The following is a 22,057-nucleotide window of genomic DNA, read 5'->3' as shown; positions in this document are numbered from 1 at the left end:
TTCTAATCCTTTCTCCCTCTCCATGCCTTCAGGAACTCCTAGAACCCGAATGATGGGTTTTTTAATAGTATCCTAAAGATTCCTGACAATATTTTTTAGATTTCTAATTTCTTCTTCTTTTCTTTGGTTTGATTGTATATTTTCCTGTGCTCTGTCTTCTAAGTCCGATATTCTCTCTTCTGCTTCACCCATTCTGTTTTTAAGGCTCTCTAATGTGTTTGTCATTTGATCTATTGAATTCTTCATTTCATTATGATTTCTCGTCACTATCACAGTTTCATTTTCTACTAGTTGTTTCATTTCATTTTGATTCCTCCTTAATATTTCATTTTCATAAGAGAGATTTTTTATCTTGTCCATTAAGGATTTCTGTAGTTCGAGAATTTGTTTTTGAGAACTTCTAAATGTTCTTATCATAAATTTTTTGAGATCCGCTTCTTGCATTTCTTCTATCCCATCATCTTCATAATCTTGAATTGGGGTGTCTATTTCATTTGGGGGGTGTCATAGTGTCTTCCTTGTTCTTGTTACCTCGGCTTTTGCATTTGTTTGGCATATTGGAGATTTTCTTTGGTTTTTTCTTGATATACTGTGATTCTACATTAAGAAGACTGTCTGCTTTGATGGATCCTTAGAGGCTGTAATGGGTGTGGCCAGAGAGCTCTGGTTCTACAGGGTTAAGGGTGTGCCAAAGGTGATTCACCCTGATTGTTCTCTTGCTCTCTCTCTCTCTCTCTCTCTCTCTCGACTCAGTTGGGAAGTAATTCCACAAGCTGAGTGGAATTGAGAGTAGTTGATGTATGAAATCTGGCCCCTGTGGGTATTCGTTTGCTTACCAGAGTCAGGTTTTTCTGCTTGGCTAATGAGGGGCACCCGCTTTACATATGCAAAATAGCACGCACCGCTTTACTTATGAAAAATGGCGCCTGCCCTTTGTCTTGCTCGGCTTTGTAAGGTGAGTGGACAGAGAGGCTAAATGTCCGTGCAGGTTCCCCTTATTTATTCGATTTTTTTCTCTCCTCCAGCCAGCCTGGTGAACTTTCCCTAATGGGGTTTCAGGCCTCGTTCTCTGCAGGCTCTTTCTGCCTTTCCCCGCCAATGTCTTGGGTTACCGAGAGGTTTTGTCTCACCTCCCCTTCCAGTGCTGGCATGCAGACTCTGCAGCTCTGGCGGGTCCGGAGGGTCCTGAGGGTCCTGCAGCTCCACTTCCATGCACTGGGCGACCTTGCTCTCCTCATAGGTCCTCTGAGTCACAGCCACTAGATCTGGAAGAGTTTCCTCTGCAATTTCTCCCTGCTCCTTTTCCTGAGGCTACCGTAACTCCACTTTTATTAAACTATCTTTTCCTGGACTATCGATGCATGCCCTCACTATTCCGCCCGTAATGAGTGAAATTAGTAAGTCTGATGCAAACAGGATGACTACAGCTAATAGTACTCTATACCGGAAATGTGTTAGTAGTGCAACTTTTAGCTGCTTTAGTGGTGCACACACAGGAAAATACAACTACACAAATGATGCATATGTGAGTTTGTTTGACTCTAGTCATGTGTTCACCTTTACAGCCATATCAAAATATATTGTGCAATTAAAACCTGTACAGTAAAAGCACTGGAAAAGTAATTTATGTGACAAGAACTAGAAATTTTAAGGTATGATATTGAAATTAAATTAACACAGTCAAAAAGACAAAAACCGGGGGCGCGGAGCCAAGATGGCGGAATAGTGAGGGCGCGCACCGATAGTCCGGGAAAATTTAGTTTAATAAAAGGGGAGTTACGGTAGCCGCAGAAAAAAGAACCAGGAAAAAATTGCACGGGAATCGTGAATCGGAGGACCTACTGGGAGAACAAGGTCGCCCACCGCGCGGAAGCCAAGTCGCGGGACCCAGCCGCAGAAGCCCCAGTGCTCCAAGGGGAGTGCATGCCACACAGACAACAGCGGGGAGACTTGGGACGCTCAGGGCTCCGAGTCCACACATCGGCGCTGGAAGGGGAGGTGAGCTCAATAACCCGAGACATTGGTGGGGAAACGGGGGTCAGAATCTAGAGGGGGGCCGGAAAGTGCAGCAAACTCACTACCAGAAAGAAGGAAAAAAAAAAGCTTCGGGGTTTCTCTTCCCCCTAACCTTGCAAAGGTTACAAGGCTGTAAGGCTTGAAGAATTCCCAAGAGACAAAGAGCAGGCCTGCTCTTTGGATTTACACATCAATGGGGGAGAGTTAAGGAACTGAGTCACTACAATTCAGTAGCCTAGGCAACCCAGTGGGAGTCCAGAGGAGCCAAAGACTGGAAGCTAAATACCATCAATGCTGCACAGCCCTGCCCTGCGGTGTTACTTACCCCCTGAATAAATAAAATAAATAAATAAATAAAAAGAGAGAGATTTACCACGCATAACCTGAGGGTGTCACCTTTGCACACCCTTAACCAGGAAGAACCAGGCAGAGCTCTCAGGCCGCACCCATCTCAAGCCTCCAAGGCTCCTCCAACAGCAGGCAGTCCACTTAACACGGACACAGTATAAAAAAAAAAAAGAAAAAGAAAAAAAACGCACAGTGACGCAAGAAGAATTAACTATGCCGAGTAACAAACACAGAAATAGAGGGAGCAAGATCAACGATGACACTATGATGCCTCCAAATAAGCAAAACACCCCAAGCCAAGAGTATGAAGATGATGAGATAGAAGAAATGCAAGATACGGATTTCAAAAAATTTATGATAAGAACATTTAGAAGTTTTCAAAAGCAAATCCTTGAACTACAGAAATCCTTATTGGACAAGATTGAAAATCTCTCTCGTGAAAATGAAATTTTAAGGAAGAGTCAAAATGAAACTCAGAAACTAGTAGAACAGGAAAGTGTAATAGTCAAGAGAAATCAAAATGAAATGAAGAGCTCAATAGATCAAATGACAAACACATTAGAAAGCCTTAAAAACAGAATGGGTGAAGCAGAAGAGAGAATATCGGACTTAGAAGATAGAGCACAGGAAAACATACAGTCAAACCAAAGAAAAGAAGAGGAAATTAGAAACCTAAAAAATATTGTTGGGAATCTACAGGATGCTATTAAAAAAACCAACATTCGAGTTCTAGGAGTTCCTGAAGGCATGGAGAGAGAGAAAGGATTGGAAGGCCTTTTTAGTGAGATACTAGCAGAGAACTTTCCAGGTTTGGAGAAGGACAGAGATATCCTAGTACAGGAAGCTCATAGAACCCCCAATAAACATGACCAAAAGAGATCCTCACCACGACACGTGGTAATTAAACTTACCACAGTGAAACATAAAGAAAAGATCCTAAAATGTGCAAGAGAGAAACGTCAGATTACTCTCAGAGGATCTCCAATCAGACTCACAGCTGACTTCTCATCAGAAACCCTACAAGCCAGGAGGGAATGGCGAGACATAGCACAGGTGCTAAGAGAGAAAAATTGCCAGCCCAGAATATTATATCCTGCCAAGCTCTCATTTGTGAATGAAGGTGAAATAAAGACCTTTCATAGCAAACAGAAATTGAAGGACTTTGTGGCCACTCGTCCGGCCCTGCAAAAGATACTTAAAGATGTGCTACACTCAGAAACACAGAAACACGGCCATCAATATGAAAGAAGGGAAAGGAAGAACACTTACCAGTAAAAGAGCATGGGAAGCTCAAAGCATATACTAGAAAATATTTCCGGGAAAATGGCAGGGCAAAGTCACTACGTATCAATTGTCACATTGAACATTAATGGTCTGAATTCTTCAGTTAAAAGACACCGTTTGGCTGACTGGCTCACAGAACACAACCCAACTATTTGTTGCCTACAAGAAACACATCTCTCTAACAAAGAGGCATGCAGACTGAAAGTGAAAGGTTGGAAAAAGATATTCCATGCCAACAGAAACCAAAAAAAAGCAGGTGTAGCCATATTAATATCAGACAAAATAAACTTTAATACAAAAACTGTTAAGAGAGACAAAGAGGGACACTATATAATGATTAAGGGTTCAATTCAACAGGAAGATGTAACTATTATAAATGTATATGCACCTAATTACAGGGCACCGGTCTATTTAAAAGATATGTTAAGGGACTTAAAGGGAGATTTAGATTCCAATACAATAGTACTGGGGGACTTCAATACTCCACTCTCAGAAATAGACAGATCATCCGGACAGAAGATCAACAAGGAAACAGCAGATTTAATTGACACTATTGCCCAAATGGATCTAACAGATATCTACAGAACTTTCAACCCTACATCTACAGACTTCACATTCTTCTCAGCAGTGCATGGAACCTTCTCTAGCATTGATCACATACTAGGCCATAAAGCAAGTCTCAGCAAATTTAAAAGAATTAGAATCATACCATGCAGCTTCTCAGACCACAGCGGGATGAAGCTGGAAATTAGCAACTCAGGAAACCCCAGAAAGTATGCAAACACATGGAGACTGAACAACATGCTCCTGAATGAACACTGGGTCATTCAAGAAATCAAAAGAGAAATCAAAAACTTTCTGGAAGTAAATGAAGACAACAACACAACATATCAAAACTTATGGGATACAGCAAAAGCAGTATTGAGAGGCAAATTTATAGCAATAGGTGCCTATACCAAGAAATTGGAAAGGTACCAAATAAATGAGCTTTCAGCGCACCTCAAGGACCTAGAAAAACTGCAGCAAACCAAACCCAAATCTAGTAGGAGAAGAGAAATAATTAAAACCAGAGAAGAAATTAACAGGATTGAATCCAAAAAAACATTACAAAAAATCAGCCAAGCGAGAAGATGGTTTTTTGAAAAAATAAACAAAATTGACACCCCATTGGCCCAACTAACTAAAAAAAGAAAAGACACAAATCAATAAAATCAGAGATGAAAAAGGAAACGTAACAACAGACACCACAGAAATAAAAAGAATCATCAGAAATTACTACAAGGACCTGTATGCCAGCAAACAGGAAAACCTATCAGAAATGGATAGATTCCTGGACACATGCAATCTACCAAAATTGAACCATGAAGACATAGAAAACCTAAATAGACCCATAACTGAAACAGAAATTGAAACAGTAATAAAGGCCCTCCCAACAAAGAAAAGCCCAGGACCAGATGGATTCACTGCTGAATTCTACCAGACATTTAAAGAAGAACTAGTCCCATTTCTTCTCAAACTATTCAGAACAATCGAAAAAGAGGGAATCCTCCCAAATTCTTTCTATGAAGCCAGCATCACCTTAATCCCTAAGCCAGAGAAAGATGCAGCACTGAAAGAAAATTACAGACCAATATCCCTGATGAACATAGACGCAAAAATCCTCAATAAAATTCTGGCCAATAGAATACAACAACACATCAGGAAAATCATCCACCCAGAGCAAGTGGGATTCATCCCTGGTATGCAGGGATGGTTCAACATTCGCAAATCAATCAATGTGATTCACCACATTAACAGACTGCAGAAGAAAAACCATATGATTATCTCAATTGATGCAGAGAAAGCATTTGATAAAATTCAACACCCTTTCATGATGAAAACTCTAAGCAAATTGGGTATAGAAGGAACATTCCTCAATATAATCAAAGCAATTTATAAAAAACCCACAGCCAGCATCCTATTGAATGGGGAAAAGTTGGAAGCATTTCCACTGAAATCTGGCACCAGGCAGGGATGCCCACTCTCACCACTGCTATTTAACATAGTTCTGGAAGTTTTAGCCAGAGCCATCAGACAAGAAAAAGAAATCAAAGGAATACAAATCAAGAAGGAAGAAGTCAAACTATCCCTCTTTGCAGACGATATGATTCTGTACTTAGAGGATCCAAAGAACTCTACTAAGAGACTATTGGAACTCATAGAGGAGTTTGGCAAAGTGGCAGGATATAAAATCAATGCACAAAAATCAACAGCCTTTGAATACACAAGCAATGCCATGACTGAGAAAGAGATGCTAAGATCAATCCCATTCACAATAGCTACAAAAACAATCAAATACCTTGGAATAAACTTAACCAAGGACGTTAAAGATCTCTACGATGAAAATTACAAAACCTTAAAGAAAGAAATAGAAGAGGATACCAAAAAATGGAAAAATCTTCCATGCTCATGGATTGGAAGAATCAACATCATCAAAATGTCCATTCTCCCAAAAGCAATTTATAGATTCAATGCAATACCAATCAAGATACCAAAGACATTCTTCGCAGATCTAGAAAAAATGATGCTGAAATTCATATGGAGGCACAAGAGATCTCGAATAGCTAAAGCAATCTTGTACAACAAAAACAAAGCCGGAGGCATCACAATACCAGACTTCAGGACATACTACAGGGCAGTTGTAATCAAAACAGCATGGTACTGGTACAGAAACAGATGGATAGACCAATGGAACAGAATTGAAACACCAGAAATCAACCCAAACATCTACAGCCAACTTATATTGTTCAAGGATCTAAAACTAATTCCTGGAGCAAGGACAGTCTATTCAATAAATGGTGCTGGGAAAACTGGATTTCCACGTGCAGAAGCATGAAGCAAGACCCCTACCTTACACCTTACACAAAAATCCACTCAACGTGGATTAAAGACCTAAATCTACGTCCTGACACCATTAAGTTATTAGAGAACATTGGAGAAACCCTTCAAGATATTGGCACAGGCAAAGAATTTCTGGAAAAGACCCGGGAGGCACAGACAGTCAAAGCCAAAATCAACTATTGGGATTGCATCAAATTGAGAAGTTTCTGTACTGCAAAAGAAACAGTCAGGAGAGTGAAGAGACAACCGACAGAATGGGAAAAAATATTTGCAAAATATGCAACAGATAAAGGGTTAATAACCAGAATGTACAAAGAGATCAAGAAACTCCACAAAAACAAAACCAACAACCCACTTAAGAGATGGGCCAAGGACTTCAATAGACATTTTTCAAAAGAGGAAATCCAAATGGCCAACAGGCACATGAAAAAATGTTCAAGGTCACTAGCAATCAGGGAAATGCAAATCAAAACCACAATGAGGTTTCACCTCACCCCGGTTAGAATGGCTCACATACAGAAATCTACCAACAACAGATGCTGGTGAGGATGTGGGGAAAAAGGGACACTAACCCACTGTTGGTGGGAATGCAAACTGGTCAAGCCACTATGGAAGTCAGTCTGGAGATTCCTCAGAAACCTGAAGATAACCCTACCGTTCGACCCAGCCATCCCACTCCTTGGAATTTACCCAAAGGAGTTTAAATTGATAAACAAAAAAGCGGTCTGCACCCTAATGTTTATTGCAGCACAATTCACAATAGCCAAGACCTGGAACCAACCTAAATGCCCATCAACGGTAGACTGGATAAAGAAATTATGGGATATGTATTCTTTAGAGTACTATACCGCAGTAAGAAACAACGAAATCCAGTCATTTGCAACAAAATGGAGGAATCTGGAACACATCATGCTGAGTGAAGTAAGCCAGTCCCAAAGGGACAAATACCATATGTTCTCCCTGATCGGTGACAACTGACTGAACACCAAAAACGAAACCTCCTGAAGTGAAATGGACACTATGAGAAATGGTGACTTGATCAGCATAGCCCTGACTGCTAATGGACAACTTAACACATTATCCCTCATAGTATTTTTTTTTGTCTGTTCTACTTAATATGACTGGTTTAATTCTGTAATTATCACACAGTTATTCTTAAGTGTTGAAAATTAACTGAAATGTGATCCCTGTTAAACATAAGAGTGGGAATAAGAGAGGGAAGAGATGTATAATTTGGGGCATGCTCGGGCTGACTTGCCCCAATTGGTAGAGTTGGAAACATACCAGGGGATTCCAATTCAATCCCATCAAGGCGGCATGTGCCAATGCCATCTCACTACTCCAAGTGATCAATTTCAGTTCACAATTGATCATAATGAAAGGACTAAGAGTCAAAGGGAGCACATAAACAAGTCTAGTATCTGCTAACACCAACCGATAGAATAAATAAAGGGGAGAGTGATCCAACATGGGAAGTGAGATACTCAGCAGACCCATAGAATGGCGGATGTCCTAAATAGCACTCTGGCCTCAGAATCAGCCCTAAAGGCACTCGGATCTGGCTGAAAAGCCCATGAGAGTATTTCAGGCATGGAAAGCCAAGACACTCTGGCAAAAAGATCTCTGTGAGTGAGATCCCAGTGGAAAGAACAGGTCTTCAAAGAGGGAGGTGCCTTTCTCTGAAGGGAGGAGAGAACCTCCACTTTGACTATGACCTTGTCTAAACAAGATAAGAGTCGGAGAACTCAAGGGGCTTCCATAGCCTTGGAAACTCATAACTGGTGCATAGGGAGATTACTGATGCCATAAACAGGAGTGTCAATTGGTAAAGTCAACAACAGGAGTCACTGTGCACTTACTCCTCATGTAGGATCTCTGTCCTTAACGTGCTGTACACTGAGGCTTAATGCTATAATGAGTACTCAAACAGTATATTTCACTTTGTGTTTCTATGGGGGTGCAAACGACTGAAATCTTTACTTAATGTACACTAAACTGATCTTCTGTAAAAAAAAAAAAAAAAAGAAAGAAAGAAATTATCAATTCCCAACTTGACTCTCACTGGGATTAAACATGACAATAGGTCTGATCTGATTTCATCATCATTTAAAAAAAATCATCTATTATTTTTCACTTTATGTTTCTGTGTGGGAGCAAACTGTTGAAATACTTACTTAAGGTATACTAAGCTGATCTTCTGTATATTAAGATAATCGAAAATGAATCTTGATGTGAATGGAAGGGGAGAGGGAGTGGGAAAGGGGAGGGTTGTGGGTGGGAGGGACGGTATGGGGGGGGAAGCCATTGTAACCCATGAGTCGTACTTTGGAAATTTATATTCATTAAATAAAAGATTTAAAAAAAAAAGACAAAAACCTACGTGTTGTTAGGATGAACAGAAAGAAGGCTGGAGTGCCCTGAGCTGTTACAGAAAGGAGAGCCTCGTGTCCAATGAGAAGGTGCAGTGTTCTGCTCTACCTCAGTCCTGCATACCAGAGTGCTGTGGTTAGATTCAGCCCTTGCTTTCATTTTATAAAACCTGTGAGTTAATGCACAGTCTGCATTAACTACACCTTGCTTTCTCCTTTATTCCTTGTAAAACGTTCCTGTTTGGCCGCACCAGAAGGATGTAGCACTTGGGGGCAAAGATACAGCCCAGGAGTCCCACACAGGAGGCCAAGATGGAGAAGACCTCCACAGCCACCATGACCTTCCCCTTGGTGCTATTATACACAGGAATGAAGGTCACCCACACACTGCAGAACACCAGCATGCTGAATGTCAAGTATTTGGCTTCATTGAATGTATCAGGCAGACTCCTGGCCAAGAAAGCCACTGAGAAGCTGCCCAGAGCCAGGGACCCCAGGTATCCCAGCACGAGGTAGAAGAGAGTGGCAGAGCCCTTGTTGCACAGGACCAGGAGCTGCTGAGGCTCAGCATGTGTGTCTGTGTCAATGAAGGGAGGACACGTTCCCAGCCAGATTCCACAGAGCATCACTTGGAGGAGGGAGCAGATGGGAATGACAGAGTTGGGTGCGCCTGACACCAACCACTGCCTCATCCTCTTCCCTGGTGCTGTGGCCTTGAAAGCCAGGACCACGGTGATGATTTTAGCCAAGATGGTGGACACAGCCACTGTGAACACGATGGCAAACGTGGTCTGCTGGAGGATGCAGGTGGCTGTGTTGGGACTGCCAAGGAAAAGCAGGGAGCAGAGGAAGCACAGACACAGGGAGGTGAGCAGGGTGTAGCTGAGGTTGCGGTTATTGGCCTTGACTAGGGGAGTGTTTCTGTGCTTCACAAACACCCCAAGTACCAGAACAGTGAGCACAGAGAAGCCAAGAGCCACCCCGGCCAGTGTTGCTCCTAACGGGTCTTCATAGGCCAGGAACACCACGACCTTGGGCAGGCACCGATCTCATGCAGGATTTGGGTACGGTCGTCTAGACAGCGCACACACTGCTCCACATCTGGGGAGAAAGGCAGGGCATTATTTGGCTGTCAGTGGTTCTCAGCATTCACTCAGCACAGTCACGGAAAATATTCATATTTATCTCCGTTGCCATAATAGACACCAACCTGAGATTATTACATGGAGTATGTTTTCATGTCATTTCCACCCCCTCTTCTTTTTTCTCTCTTTTCTTTTTCTCTCTCTCACTCTCTCTTTCTCCCCCCCCTCTCTGACTTCCTTTTTCTCTCTCTCATTGAGCACATGCGTGTACTCTCTCTCTCCCTTGCTTGGTAATAGCAATAATATTCCCTTTTCCTCTTTGTGATTAGCTTTTATGTTCAAAGTGTAGTTTTCTGTATCACAACAAAACCTTCATCTATACCTATGTTGCTCAATGACCATGAGTAAGTCTGGAAATCTTATGCACACATGATGACTACAGCTTATAATACTCTATACTGGAAATGTGTTAGTAGAGTAACTTTTAGCTTCTTTTGTGGTGTACACACAGGAAAACACAACTAACATATGATGCATATCTGAAACCCCACAGATAAATTACGATATTCACGATAACTATAAAACATTTCAGAATATGAATACAGAGGTCATAGGAGTGTCAAAAGGTAAAGAAAGAAACACTGTCTCAGCAATAACATACATTTTCACACGTGACAGTCAATGTCCCCACTCTGAATGTGGTCTGGAATCCAGTCCTCTTGCTATGCTTCCATTCAACCTTCTGAACACTTTGTCAACTCCCAGTGTCTGTTAGAATGTCACAGTGGACACCTTACAGATGACAGGAACTGATAACATTTAATTTTGAGTCTTCTTGTCACTAAATAGAGTATCATTTTAGCAGTTCATTCCTGTTTCACTCGCTTCCATTTCATCAATTCTTTTATAGGCATTAGCAAATTTTGGTAACCTTCATTTCAACTTGAAGTTACTATAGGAATGTCTTGGTGTCGGCGGAATCATTGCTTTCTGCTATAATTAATATCAAGTGTATTTCTTGCATAAATTGAAACTCTTACTTACTATACTGATTAGCTACCTGGCAACCTTACTGACGTCAAATATTAATTTAATGGTACTTAATTATAAGGCAGAGAGAGAAAGAGATGACTAGAGACACAGAAATGGGAAGAGATATAAAATAAGGAGGGAGAGAGATTTGCCCTCTGCTGGTTCATTAACCATAGACTGACATTGCCAAGGACAGGCCAGGCCGAAGTCAGGAACCTAGAAGTGAATTCAGATCTCTCAGATGGGTGGCAGGGATCTGAGTACTCAAGTAATTATCTACTTCTTTCCGGGGCATGCATGATAGGAAGCGGGGGTGGGGGGATAGCCTGTGCCAGAGCTGGTCAAGCTGCTGCCCACAATGCTGGCATGCTCTATGCCTGTACCAGTGCCAGCTGCTCCACTTCCAATGCAGCTACCAGCTAATGTGCCTGGAATATCAGAAGAAGAGGACTCAAGTATTGGGCCCCTGGCACCTGCATGGGAGACCTGGATGGAGTTCCAGCCTCCTGGCTTCAGCATGACCCAGTCCTGGCCCTTATGGAGTGAATCAATGAATGGAAGACTTCTTTCTTTGTCTCTCCCTCTCCCTCTCTCTCTGCAACTCTGCTTTTCCAGTAGATAAAGAAATTTGAAACACGCACTGCAGCACAGAGCTGGCATGGAAGTGGAGGAGATGAGACTGGAACCAAGCATTCTGGTAGAAATGCACACATGTCAACATGAGTTAGCAGCTGTGCCCAACTCCCACTGGAGGTCTCTCTCTTCTAGGGTACTTCTTTCATTTAGACTATTTTCCCATGGCCAATCCCTATGTCCTGATTTCTAGCTGTGGACACTGGGAGAGTAAGCAGTCTCTCCCACACTCTGTTCCCTTTCAGGAAAGCTTGCATGTGTTCTGTGGTAAGTGCTGGCACCTGTTGTAGGGGAATAAAAGAATGCTGGGGTAGGCCGCTTAAAAAATAAATTAATAAAAACAGGGACCATTGTACCTGAGTGCCTACAGTCATGACTACACAGAGGCAAACAATGGGGTGAAACAGGCCAGAGTTTGGATTCACTTGCATCCCTCATGACCAATATGAGTGAGCAGGCAAAGGACAGTCAGGCTGAGATTGGTTCTCAGAAGCCTTCAAGTCCTCAACACATGATTACACTAAGCTCTTTCTCTCAAGACCCCAACAAATTTCAAATTTGCATCTCATGCTGTGCTTTCATGGTAGTCATAAGCCCAATTAAATTTAACTTAAATTAATGAAAACTACAGAGAATCTTCAATTCTGTACCTGTCTCATTAGAAATCTCATTCTCTGGACAAGGGGTACAGTCAAAGCAACAGGCAGCCTGTCCCTCCTGGTGGGTTTTCCTGAATCCTGGGCCACAGCTCTCACTGCACACAGAACGGGGAATCTAAAACAAATCAGAGAGTCTTGAGAAGTGTCATCATGGTTATCTGATTCTGTTCCCACTGTGCATTGTCAGAATATCCAGGTGGACAAGAAATCGGCACACTCCATTCATGGCCTGGGCACTCTGTTTCAGCAGGTGACACTCAGTTATCCACAGGGAAACATTTTCTTGGACATTCAGTGGAAATCACCAGAGTAAGCAAAATGGCAGTGCAGAAGGGAAGTTGGCATGCACTTGTGTGCTGCTCTGCCATGCTCTCAGGACCTGCAGAATTCCCAGCATGGAGCTCTGTACTGAAGATCTCTCTGTAAGCACAAACTGGCATACTTTAGGAAAAGACTTATTTATTTATTGGAAAGGCACAGTTACAGGGAGAGAATGAGAGAGAGACACAGACAGACAGACATGTTCCATACTCTGGTTCACTCCCCAGACATTTGCAATGGCCAGAGCTGAACCGATCCAAAGTCAGGAGCCAGAGCTTCTTCTGGGTCCCCTACAAGGATCAGAAGCCCAAGCACTTAGGCCATCTTCTGCTGCGTGCCCAGGTGCATTATCAGGGAGCTGGATTGGAAAAGGAGCAGCAGGGACTTGAACTGACTCTCACGTGGAATGCCAGTGCTGCAAGTAGTACCTGTACCCCCTATGCCACAGTGCCAGCCACAAACCTGGTATTTCAACTGTGCAACTGACCTCTTTAAACTCCACATTCCACTCTATCATCTCCTCAGATATGGAAAGACGGTGACCATGTGGAGCCCGTGGTGAAAACTTTCCAACCTTCACCTGGAGGTGAAGGCCTTGAGGGAAATTCCAGTAGTTGAGAATGTCATAGTCTTTCCTAGAAACTCGTTCCTGATCCAGATTCACTTCATAACCAACACTGTTGTCAAATTTGATGTTCTTCAGAAAGGAGTTAAGCTTAAAAACAAAAAAAAAGCACCCTTACATAACAGTGTACTCAATTTAGATAGAGGAATCTCTGATTAGAGTCAAACTATTCAAGCTCATCAGAATTAATGCTTCAAATTGTTTCTGTTCAAAAAATTTTAAATTTATAATTATTCAAATGGGATAATACATTGATAGCACATGATTCAGGAGACTATGTATAAAGTACAATATATATTGTCTATTACAATACACGGTGTTATAGTGGAAATAGCCCAGAATTAAAATGATCCCTAACCTTTCCTATATTGCCGTCCTTAACTCCTAGAACCTCAGAATTGTGATTGTGTATGCCAACTGGCTTTTTGTGGAGAAAAAGAAGTTAAAATAATGTCATGGGGAGTGGAGCTCCTGAATGCAGTGTGGCTGGCATCCTCAGAAGTAGAGGAAGTCTGGACACAGTGCACACACAGGGAAGACCTTACAAAGACACAAAGGTAGTATAGCCATCTGGCAGTAGAGGAGGCAGACCTCAAAGAATTCAACCCTCCGGGCAACTTGGTCCAAGACTTCAGCTACCGGGACTGTGAGAAAAGGAATTTCTGTTCTTTAAACTGTTTAGTATACACTACTCATTAATATGATCACTGTACATGGTATTCAGAAACATGTCTATAATAAAGTCAAATACATCATCACCCACTTACTTAGAGCTTGGGTTGCCTTCTGTATAAACTGAGGTAATAACATTTACTGCCTAAAACACTTGCAGAATTCCTTATGCTCAGGCCTTGTTGATGCCTGGCGAATGTTGTCATCAACAGACTAGCTTCCCACCTTCTGTATGCCATCCTGTGTAAAATTCCTCAGTCCTGGAAGAGATCCAGATGTGGCACACTGAAAATGCCAGGGAACATCGGCCACATGTGTTACAGATTTTGTGACAACAGAGCTTTCTGTCATCCCATCATACCCTATAAGCAATTCATGATGTGGCTAAGTATGAGCAGGGTCTCTGTACTGTGATAGGTCCACAAGGACCAAGGAAAAGCTGCCTGGAGAAGATACAGTACCTGCCAGGGGTACACCATCAACCCATCTGCATTCCACATTGGCTGCACCTCTACCCGCTGAAGAAGCATTTCATGAAGGGTGTGGGCCACGGCGTACACGGCATTGTAGATGTGGTAACTCCCTTCAGACATGCTCATGTCAAAGACGTGCACTGGCAGATCCTCCAGAGAGGCATTTGCGGGACAGGCCTTGAACATATCAGAGTCGGACTTTGAAATCGAGCAGGGGAAATAGAGAAACCAAAATTTAGTGAGATAAAAGTTTTCTGGGTACTTGGAAGGATTCACTGTCTTGAGAAAATACTTGAAACCAGGGATTTCATCGTGGGAGTGTGAAAAACTCAAAGTCCCATGGAATGTGTCCATCATGATCTCATTCTCACTAGTGATGAAATCCCATTGCGATGTCGTGATCCACACTTTCCAAGTCACAAGGAGCCCGTGTCTTGAGAAACTCAGGCCCATAAATGAGTTCGTGTCACCATAAATGACCACCACGTTTGCAGTTGATTCTAGGATTCTAAAGTGGTTGTGCCAATCAGATGGTGCATACGTCCTGTCTGTGACAGAGAGCATTTCCACAAAGGCCACACAGATCTCGTTCTTGTTCATTTCCTCTCTTATATCCCACAGGAATTGAATGCCCCTGGTGTCCTCAGCGATGACCAACCCCACCCACGTCCAGTGGAAATGCAGCATCAAGGACACCATGCCCATGGCCAGAAATGATTCCCTGGGAGCCATCTGGTAGGTAAACTGATGATTTTCTCCCAGAATTTGATCAAAAGGACCATAGGTGAGCTAGAGTGAAAATGAAGATGTTGAGAACAAATGAGTTCTGTGGAAGCAAGACCTCAGAATGTATTGCAGGGAAGCACCACACTCTATGCACACCCTTGGCTCTGAGAAGATTTCACTCAGTTATTGAAAAATGTTGATTGGAGGAAGTGTTGGAAGTCAATAAATGGGATGTCACTCTCCCTGCAAAGGCTCTCTGGAAGACTGACAGAGCTTTGCAGCTCAGCACTTCAAGGTATGACAGTGCATAGACAATTATCAATGCTGCATTTACTCATCTCCTCCTCCCACCAGATAAGTTGTGGTGGAGCAGCTCTATGTGCACCTGTTCAATTCCTGGCTGCTCCACATCTGAACCAGCTCCCTGCTAATGTGCCTGGGAAAGCAGTGAAGAAGGCCCAAATCCTTGGATCATGTGACCCATGTGGAAGACACAGAGGAAGCTCTTCTGTCTCTCTCTCTCTCTCTCTCTCTCTCTCTCACTCTCTCTCCCTCCCTCCCTCCCTTCTTCTGTGTACCTCTGCCTTACAAATAAATCCATAAAAATAGGAAAAGTCCAATGAAGACAAACACACACACACACACACAAAGTTTATATTCTGGCTCTATAAAAATATGTGAAACTACTCAATTTTATACTCTTGAAGCCACCTAAGAAGGTTCTGAAGAGGAAAGATGTTTTTCTCCCCTTACCTGAGGGAATTTATAGAGTTCCAACAGCGTCCCTATCTGTACTGAAATCGCCCGTGTTTCCTGTAATGACTGCCACAGACTTGCTCTTCCTCACACAGGTGTAATTAGGAATGGCCTTGCCCACAGCAGACAACCAGGTCAGGGTGCTCTCCAGGGTCTTCCATTCACTATGGATGGCGTTGTAGAGACCAAATCCCAGGGACATGTTGGGTAACAGGTGTGGGTTCCTGTTGACCTCTTCAATGGCAAATATAAAGGCCAGAAGGTACTGGTAACTTTTAGGTTGTAACCTGCAAGAAAGCATACTCGGACCTCAAAAACAAGTTCACACCTTGTTCTTTGGAAACATCTGCTGTACACTCAACACAATCATTCCAAGAAAATCAATGCAGTGTTGGGGGCATTGTGGAAAATAATTAAAACTCACAAAAGGAGAAATGTCTTTACCAGATGCACTATGAATACTATGAATCAGAGAATATTTGATGTCCTCTGACCCTCACATGAAAGGTAAATGTGTCAGTGGAATTACTTTAAAAAGTGCATTGAAACTGACCCATAAAACAGCCTTAAAATACTTTTCCTTATGAAAACTCTAAGCAAATCTGGGCTAGAAGGAACATTCCTCAAACTAATTAAGGCAATTTACAACAAACCCAAGGCCAGCATCCTGTCAAAGGGGGAAAAACTGGAAGTATTCCCACTGAGATCTGGAACCAGACATGGATGCCCACTCTCTCCATTGTGTTCAATATAGTCCTGGAAGTTGCACCAAAAGCCATCAGGCAAGAAACAACATCAAAGTGATCCAGATCAGTAAGGATGAAGTCAAACAATCCTGTTTTGCACATGATACGATGATACATACAGGGAAACCAAAAGACTCCACTAGGAGACTACGGGAGCTCATAAAAGAGTGGAGTTTAATAGCAGGATCTAAAAACATACAAAACAACAGCCTTTTACACACAGACAATGCCATAGCTAAGAAAGAATTTCTAACATCCATGCCATTAACAATATCTACAGAAAAATTAAATACCTTGGGATAAATTTAACCAAGGAACTCAAAGATATCTAATGAGAATTACTAAACTTTAAAGAACAAATAGAAGGAGACATAAAATATGGGAAAACTTCCAATTTCATAGATCGGAAGAATAAATATCATCAAAATGTCCATTCTTCAAAAATAGTTTTCAGATTCAATGCTATACCAATCAAGATACCAACAACAATCTTCTCAGATCTAGAAAAAATGATGCTCAAATTCATTTAGAAATGTAAGAGGCTAAAGCATCTTATACAACAAAAACAAAGCCAGAGGCAAACTATACCATATTTTAAGACATACTACAAGGCAGTTATAATCAAAACAGCCTGGTACCGGTACAAAAACAGAAGGATAGACCAATGGAAAAGAATAGAAATGCCAGAAATCAATCCAAACACCTACAGCCAACTTATATTTATATATTATATCAAGTATCTAAAACCAATACTTGGAGCAAGGACACTATCTTCAACAAATAGTGCTAGGAAAACTGGATTTCCACTGCAGAAATATGAAGCAAGACCCTTAACTTACAACTTAAGAAAAAGCCATTCAAAATGGTTAAAAGATTAAATCTAGGTCCCTACACCATCAAATTACTAGAGAGCATTGAGGAAACCCTTCAAGACATTGGCCTAGGCACAGAGTTCCTGGAAATGACCCAAGAGGCACAGGCAATAAAATCCAAAATTAACAAGTAGGATTATATCAAGTTGAGAAGCTTCTGTAGAGCAAAAGAAACAGCCAGGAAAGTAAAGAGACAACCAACAGAATGGGAGAAATCATTTGCAAACCATGCAACTGATACTGGATTAATAACCAGAATATATAAAGTGATCAAAAAACTCAACAATAGCAAAGCAAAGAACCCAGTCATGAAGTGGGCAAAGGACATACATAGACATTTCTCAAAAAACAAACAAACAAACAAACAAATCCAAAAAGGCTACAGACACATGAAAATGCACAGGATCCCTAGCCCTCAGGGAGATGCAAATAAAAGCCAAAATGAGGTTTCGCCTCACCCCAGTAAGAACAGCTTTCATACAGAAATCAGCAAACAACAAATGCTGGTGAGGATGTTGGGGAAAGGTACCCTAATGCACTGTTGTTGGGAATGCAAACTAGTAAAGCCAGTATGGAGACAGTTTGGAGATATCTCAGAAATCTGAATATAGCCCTACCATACCACCCAGCCACCTCACTCCTCAAAATTTACCCAAAGGAAATAAAATTGGCAAATAATAAAGTCCTCTGCACCTCTATGTTTGTTGCAGCTCAAACCACGCTAGCCAGGAAATTAAGTCAACCTAAATGCCATTATGTATCAGGATACATTCAAAGGCCAGGGCTACAGCACTGACACATAATTAAATACAAAAGAAATTCAAATCACCAGCACTAGGAGAGAAGCTGCAGGCAGCAAATAAGGAACAGCTAGGGTGGAAAGAATGGGCCATCAAAGAAGGAGGTACCTTTCTCTGAAGGGAGGAGAGAACTTCCACTTTGACTCTGGCCTTGTATAATCAGATCAGAGTTGACAAATTCAAAAGGCTTCCATAGCCTTGCCAGCTCATGACAAGAGCCTCGGGTGATTACTGATGTCATAAATAAGAGTGTCAATTGTTAAATGGAAAACAGGAGTCACTGTGCACCTGTTCCCCACGTAGGATCTCTGCCCTTGATGTGTTGTACTATGTGAATTAACAGTATAACTAGTACTCAAGCAGTACTTTATACTTTGTGTGTCTGTGTGGGTGCAATGTTGAAATCTTTACTTAGTATATACTAAATTGATCTTCTGTACATAAAGATATGAAACTGAATCTTTATGAGGAATGGGATGGGAGAGGGAGTGGAAGATGGGATGGTTGCATGTGGGAGGGTGATTATGGGGGAAAAAGCAGCTATAATCCAAAAGTTGTACTTTGGATTTATATTTATTAAATAAAAGTTAAAAATTAAAAAAAAAAAACAGCTAGGGGAGCAGTGCTGTGTTCCTAGCGTGACTTGCAGACACTGCAGGTACATAGACCACAGCAGGAAGTGTGTAAATGGATTCCAGAGCTTCACAGCTCAAAGGAGCTTAGAAGGCATCTGTTCCTGCTAGGGGCAAGACTTGGGATGTCTTGGTCTCTGTGCTAGCTGAGAGCATTGAACACCTGTGGGAAGGGAACTCTGACAATTGCGTGATACCCAGTGGAAGGGAACTTTTGCTCCAGGCTCTTCTGCTATCCTATCAGCCAAAGTCTGGCATTGAAGTACTTGACTCGACACCATTTCAGGGATAACCACCAAAGTGAGACTACCATTCAAATGCCAGGGTCTGAGTCACTCTTTGTTTATACCCAGCCATGGGGGAAAGAAAGACTGTGTGCATGGACCCCAGGCTAAGCGGTGAGGGTTGCAGGAATAGAAGGTAGACAGAATCTAAGCAAGAGGAGTTACTCTCTCTTCAGCTTTGAGGAACCCTGGCTACTGGCAGCACCCACAATATTTAAATTCCAGGAATGTTGTCCTTAAGGGCAGGAAAGGTGCATGCAGGTTCACGGCATTGTCTGACCTACCACACTGTGTCTTTTGACCAAATCATCTGGAGATAAGTAGAGCTGGGTTTCCTAAAATAATCAAAGATGGACAAGAGACTTACCTGTCGAAATACAGTTTTGTCAATGCCTTTGGTTTGATAGGGAACTCATAGAGATCTGGGAAATGATGAAAAACATAAAGTGGGAAAAACCCTCCAACAATCAGATCCCCGTCCTTGAGTAGGCTGGGCTTCATGCAGGTAACGCAGGAGAGCATCTCTGAGCTGCCAAGAGAGAGTGGGAAATGCAGGAGCAGAAGAAGGAAAGTACCAGCCAGCATTGCCAAATTGTCTTTAGAGACCGCAGCCAGAGACCCAGGCATATGGAGCAAGCAAGTGCAGATGCAGCTCACATTAACTACCCTGGGCTGGGATGAAGCAGCAGGTGCCCAACACACAGTTGTGGAAAAAGAGGACAATGTGTTTAAGACAACTGTCCAGGTCCAGGCAGTCCTGAGTACAGGATGCAGGAGTGTTTAAGACGTGACTATTTCTTAGCACCTTAACGGCACTTGATATTAGGAAGTCATCTCACAGCAATCCCCCAGATAGGAGACCTGGGGACAATATTTGCCCTGAGGTCATGCACCTATGTCTCAGTTCCAGTGAAAAACAAGTGAAAAAACATGTTTGGGGTTTGCCACATCAAGCCCTCATGTGTCAATGTCCTAGACCCTTGGGCATCAAGCCTCCAGGACTGTGGTTCCCCAGAGCCAGAGGCTGTTTGACCATGTTGTGCCCTTAACAGGTCGAAGCCATGTTTTGGCTTTGAAGGGTCTTGAGTGAAGTGAGAAGTCCGGAGGGCTCCTGGGTTAGCAGAGAACTTCCCAGCATCCCACTCTCTGAGTCAAGGTAGAGGGCATGTCTGAGCCAATGTGACCTCACACCCAAAGTGTCTCAGTTCACTGGTCACTAAAAGAAAATACAAGGAGATACAACGAGACAGAAAGCTCAGAAAGTCAGAAAGTTATTGCCACCTGTTCCAGAGCCTGGTTCCTGCTGGTTGCCATAGTCCCCAAGCAGGTTCAAGCCTGGATTCACTGATGGTGCCTTGTCACTGTGCCCTCACACTGGGTCGGGGTCACAAGCTCCCAGGGGCCTGGTTTTTCAGGGCAGGTATTCTGTTCTTCAAGACCCTGAACTGATGTCCTACTCACATCTCCAGGAGGTCCCTGGACATCCACCAGTATGTGCAGGTTAGGATTTTTACATATGGGTTTGAGGGGAACAATCATTCAGACAATAGCACAGGATGCATTGCAGCCCCACAACAATCCTCACTGTTCATGTTCCTGGAGCTGCCCTGTTGATGTAAGGAAATGGGCTTCCAATAGGCCATGGCCAGTGAGGAAAGCAGCTTAACTTTCTCTTCATTTATTTTAATGTTCTGTCCCTTGACATTGTTTTTAAAGAAGGTGATGGGGGTACACACACCGTTTGTCAGCTGGGTGATCCTTATGTTGAGTTTGCTGTTCTAGTGTTCAGGGCTGGAATCTTTCTCCGAGTGTCACAGTATGAGCACATGTTCATCTAACACTCATTGGTGTTCACTTTGATCCCTGTGACAAGGGGCTGCCCATTACCTATCTATTGGTTCATGTCTCTATTATTTCATAACTTTCCCCTGGCAATATATAGTCATTTTGTGAGGAGACACTTCAAGAGATGTAAACATCCTACTACTTCATCAAAGATTCTAAGACCAGAATTTTTAAAAAGATTTTATTTATTTTATATGACAGGTAGAGATACAGACAGTAGAGAGATCGAGAGAAGGAGAGAGAGAGAGAAAAAGAGAGAGAGAGAGAGAGAGATGTGTTTCCTCTGGTGGTTCACACCTCAAAGGGCTGCAATGGCTAGAGCTTTGCCAGTTACAAGCCATGAGCCAGGTGCTTCTTCCCGGTCTCCCACATCCACTCCAAATCATTGCTATGGCCATACCTGAGCTGATCTGAATACAGGAGCTTCCCCGCGTCTCCCACATGGGTTCAGGGGCCCAAGCACTTGGGCCATCTTCCACTGCTTTCCCAGGCCATAGCAGAGAGCTGGATCAGAAGTGGAGCTGCTGGGACTCGAGCTGAGAACACATGGGATGGCAGAACTGTAGGTGGCAACCCTATACCCCAGCCACAGCATCAGCCCCTCTCTGCCTTCTGTTTAAGAGCAACTGGTGACTTTATGATATAGAGTTATCTTACCTTATGTTTGGCCTGATGAAATCTAGGGTTAAGATTTGTGGAGGACTTTGGTTGTCTTCAGTACAGGATGAAAGGATACATCAAGATTGGACATCAAGCTCACTCCATGCTACTGGGGTGAATTGTTCTCTGCCTTTCAGCAAACAGCTGGCAAACATGTCCACATGTCTGCTAAATGAACAGACACGTGTGTGTACAAACATAAACCCTTTCAGAGTTGTTTTTCAATCCAAAGAAAGCATTTTCCTCGTATAACAAAGACTCTAGGAAGTGATGACTTAGTGAACAGACTTAAAAGCTATGGATAAAGAGTAGCTTTGCTTCACTCTGCCTTCCCTCCTC

General features: G+C 42.6%; 1 pseudogene; it reads right to left on the bottom strand.

The window, feature by feature from the left end:
* Nucleotides 1-9,091: 9,091 nt before the first annotated feature.
* On the bottom strand, nt 9,092-19,714 carry LOC149120695 (vomeronasal type-2 receptor 116-like; annotated as a pseudogene).
* Nucleotides 19,715-22,057: the final 2,343 nt, after the last annotated feature.

This window comes from Oryctolagus cuniculus, chromosome 18, assembly GCF_051225735.1.
Source record: "Oryctolagus cuniculus isolate XC-2025 breed Fujian yellow rabbit chromosome 18, ASM5122573v1, whole genome shotgun sequence".
Classification (NCBI taxonomy): Eukaryota; Metazoa; Chordata; class Mammalia; order Lagomorpha; family Leporidae; genus Oryctolagus; species Oryctolagus cuniculus.
The sequence above is the reverse complement of the archived record's forward strand: the minus strand, read 5'-3'. Positions and strand labels throughout refer to the sequence as shown.